The 4464-nt window shown below is 45.6% G+C and overlaps 1 long non-coding RNA gene across 1 annotated transcript in view; it reads left to right on the top strand.

Annotated features, from left to right (window-relative positions):
* The first annotated feature begins 1296 nt into the window (after nucleotides 1-1296).
* Nucleotides 1297-4464, top strand: part of LOC109297021 — a 30996-nt gene continuing 27828 nt past the window's right edge. Inside the window, exon 1 of the long non-coding RNA XR_002097155.1 lies at nucleotides 1297-1399. This is a non-coding gene — a long non-coding RNA (uncharacterized LOC109297021). The remainder of the gene's footprint in view (nucleotides 1400-4464) is intronic.

Raw genomic sequence — 4464 nt, 5'->3', positions numbered from 1 at the left:
GGCAATTTTTCTATCAACTCCACTCCCCCCCCCCCCCCCCCCCCCCCCCCCCCCCCCCCCAACTCCCCAACCCTACAACTTTTTTTAACTATCCTGGGCTTGGCTTGTACTGGTCATACCTGATGAAAAATGTCTTTCATTTGAAAGCTTGTCCAACCCTATCCCGGGTAAGTAGTTGGCCCAATAAAAGATATCACCCTAAGAAGTCCTTGCCTCTTGCATAATAGCTGAACAATCATGACTATAACATCAGTCTTACACACTACTAGTAAAGTTACCACACCATGTGTCCTCTCTGCTTCATTCTGAATAGAGGTTTTGCTCTATGAAAACTAACTTCACCACCAGCTAATGGCCTGGGACTTCAAGAGCACCCTACTGAAGGTAGTCGGATTAGGACAGCTGGTTATGTGTTCACTCCTTACTACAGAGTGAATTTTCTACAAGTTAAAATCTTAAGTAAATTACTGTACAGTGACCTTGTTATATTATATGGTGCATCCTGAGAAATCTCACAACTTCCCCTTCCTGTATCTTCTTCATTTGACACTACAAAAGTCTGGGTTTAGTCCGTCTCCCATAGTCCTTATTCTTATATGAAAAGTTTGGCAGATACAGGAGTTGGACAGACTCTGAGTATACTTGCATTGCAAGACTGGCCCTAATTAATCTAGATTAATACAAATGGCATATCCTGTTGCAAAGTCTGATGTATGCTAGACCTGTGTCCACGTAGTACTGTACTAACCTGGATGCTGGGATGGATTTCTGGTGAGATACCCCATGTTTCTTGCCAATACATTAAAGTGGGCTGCTCTGAATTCATTTGCTGGGTGCGCACACCCACATAATATAGAACTGCTCTCTGTAACTGACATGAGAACAATACTTTATGTAAATAATTTCCAAGTGGAGTTACTCATTAATGCTGACACTTCTGAAGGTAAATGAAACAGCATTTGGCAGCAAGAACTTTTTAATGAAAATGTCATTAAGGAATTCAGTCTGCAAACCACAAAATGATTCATTAGCACATCAGGTTGAGTTCCTCTCCTTTCCCTTTCTTTCTTGTCTGCCAATCAGAAAAATGTAATCTAGGGTTCCATTTTCTTAACTATGAGTCCTAATGTTCTCACACCAGAAACTGAGGTCAAGTTCTGGCATGGGAAGATGATTTGTCAGATGATGCCTTAGTTTAAATGTTGTGTAAGTGCATCAAAATATACTAAGCAAATATGTGGTTAAGATACAGTTTGGAAGAAGGGAGGAGTCAAACAAGAAAGTACAGCTTGCATATACAAGCTTTGGGTTTTGCCAGTAAATTAAATGCCAACCTGTACTTGAGCATGAAGCCCACGCTCAAACCTGCCAGCCCAGCTTTAAGCATCATGAAGTCCAGGTTAGAGGTTTCTCTGTACTTACGGTGGGGGCGGGGGTATGAGGGGGTGGTGTTATGTGCAACACATAGCTAAATCTACTGTGAAGACAAACTCTCAGAAGGATGAGAACTAAAGGAAAGAGGCAATAATGCAATAGCTTTAGGCAGCAAGAGAAGATTCAAGAGCAAAGATGGAAAGAATTATGGCTAGAGAAGGGGGAGGAGAGGAACAGAGGGACACCATGCCTACCTATGATGCTCACTTTGGAATCTATATCTCTCTTTGCCTCACATTTTGGGAGCATGTACCCTCATTAAAATAATGAGATTTTTAAATAACCTTACATTCATTTGAAAATCCAACTTGATTTGGAATGCTGCATAAGTACTGTGCATACCTACTAACTCTCTAGGGAAAAGCTCAGCTCAGATGATCTGTATTGAGATCTCCTTTTCTTTCCCCCTCCTCTTTTTATCTAGTATTCCACTGTGGCTGATTGAGCCATTAATGAAAACAAAGTAACCTGCCTTGATTCCATGGTGAAATTGAGAAATATAAGAGGATTAAATTAGTTTTAAAAACTCATTGATGTGGCTGTGACCTAAAACACATGAAGAATGCGTGGGCATACTGTGAATCAGAGCTAGCAGAGGCTGGAGATTTGTCCAGATGTCATATTTGCTTTCCCAAAGCAGGAATACTCCCATGTGGCCCATCACAGAACTGAAAGCTGAAGTAAAGCTTCACCCTTTAAACATTTGGCCAAATTTCTAACTTATTCAAGTACTGTGGGATTAATATTTAAAGCCAGTTTTGCCTGGCATTGTACCTTTCAATGAATGAGCTATTGAACTGAAAGTGTGTACATAATGTAACATAAACAAAAAGACAGAAAAAGGAGGAGAAAGAAAAAGGAATAGCAAGGTGGAGAAATGATATGCTACCCAAGTGACAAGGCAGGTTTCAGCTTCTTGTGCCAATTAAGTACTTGTTGGAAAGGAAAAGTTAAAATTTAGAGCTTTTCTACATGGGGGTCTTTGATCAAAATGATTGCCTAACAGTTATTCTGAAATGGAGCCCCATGTGGACATTCCCAAAGCATACTAATTAACCTGGAATCAAGAGAGTATTATTCTAAAATGGTGTGTTCACATAGGTGGCTATTTTGGAATAGCTATTGCTACCCCAGGTAGTTATTCTGGTCAATTTCCCTGTGTAGATTAAGCCAATAGGCTCCAAACTAGTTGTTTCTAATCCAATTTTATTTGCAACATGCTGTTATGCTGAAAGGGGCTAATGGTTGTCATCAGGGAGTCTTTAAGATCGATCTCATTAAAGTCAAGAAATGTGCCAAGCACTCTTTCAGGCTCAACAGAAGGTTCAATGTAACTGCTTTAGACAATAAGGGCAAACTTTAGACAAACTAGCTTTAGATAAGGAGAGCAACAGCTCAAACACTAAACTGAAGAGCTAAGACATGGTTTTCCAGGCTTGTACATACAAAGACTTTGAGGTCAGCTGCACATTGACTGTATTAGAAACAGCAAGGCAGTGAATGGAGTTGTGAAGATGACCCTGAAAAGAAGAAAGAATGTAAAGCTTTGTGGGTACAGCGTTCCTGGGAATGGCACACAGGAAGCTCCCTGTTGTTGTTTGTTTCTACCAAGTAGAGCCAGTCTTAGGGAAAATGGTGCCCTGGGGAACCTTAGATTTTGGTGCACCCCCCTGCCATTCACCCTTCAGTGCCCCCATCAGGTCAGCAGCACTGCTTCAAGCAGAGGCAAGGGCACAGGGTGCTGTCTAGCAGGTAGGCAGAGTGGCATGGTATGCCAGGCAAGCAGGTGGGCAGGCACCACTACTGCAGCTCCCACTGCCCAGCCTGGCTCCTCCTGAGCTGCGGCTGGAGATGGGGGGTGTGCTGGGCACCGCTCCTCCTGCCTGGAGTGGGGCAGGGCAGGGGGAGAGTGCTGCTGTAAGCACGGGCTGCCCACATGTGTACACATGTGTGTTCATGAATGTAGTGCCCCCCTGACCATAGTGCCTGGGAAGTTGCCCATGTCACCCACCCCTAAAGATGGTTCTGCTGCTGAGCTGAGGAAAACAAGAACTGGGGGGGGGGGTTGTGAAAAAAAGAATATAATAAGAATATATCTGGTGGGCAATCATGTTAGAAACAAGGCCCCACATTTTGCTAATTGTTCAGAATAAAAGTGTAATAATAAACACAGTTTAAGCCAAGTAGAGAAGTAGTTAGTAGGGCTGTGCAAAGCTGTGAATGCTGATTTGATTCAGAGGAGATTTGGCTCGATTCGGCAGCTGAACCTCCAAATCTGAATTGACTCAGGAGATGAATAAAAAGGTCCAAATCAATTTGAGGCTCTCCAAATCAAGTCAGAAAAGATTCAGAGAGCTTCAGAGATTCGGGCAATCCCCACTTGCCACCGAAGGTAGCTGAACCATACCAGAAAGTAGGGGGCAGGCGGGGGGCTGGAGCAGGGGGGAGGGGACCATGCGGAGGACCTCTGCCAGGCCCCATCCCCTGCCTGCTCCCCCAGCCCCCCTGAGTGCTCCTCAACCCCCACCCACTCTCCCAGCCCTGTCAATGTCTGTCCCACCCAGCCCCAGCTCCCAGTTCTTTAAAAAAACAAAAAGCAAAAAAAAAGCCCCACACTCACTGGATGTTGCAGCGGCCATCAGGGCTGCTGGGGACTCATGGCAGAGCCCCTCCAGGCATCATGAGGCAATGGAGGGGCAGCAGGGGTTGCCCCCTCCCCCGGCCTGGCAGGAGCCAGTGAGTGTGGCGCTTTTTTTTTTTTTAAGAGCTGACACTTGGGCCAATTGGGCCAGCCGGGGGGGGGGGGGGGGGGGGGGGGGGGGGCTGAGAGAGCAGGCAGGGGATGGGAGCTTATGACAGAGCCCCCCATGCAGTGAGGGGCAGTGGAGATAGCCCTGCCCCCCCCTGCCTGGCAGCAGCCAGTGACTGCAGGGCTTTTTTTTAAAGAGCTGGGACGCTGGAGCCAGGTGGTGCATTCACTGATGGGGCTGGGAAAGAGGGGGGGGGCAGGAATGGAACCTGTTTGATTTG

The sequence above is a fragment of the Gavialis gangeticus genome, unplaced genomic scaffold (assembly GCF_001723915.1).
Source record: "Gavialis gangeticus isolate Ggan-Ray unplaced genomic scaffold, GavGan_comp1, whole genome shotgun sequence".
Classification (NCBI taxonomy): domain Eukaryota; kingdom Metazoa; phylum Chordata; order Crocodylia; family Gavialidae; genus Gavialis; species Gavialis gangeticus.
This window is presented reverse-complemented; position numbering and strand designations above follow the sequence as displayed.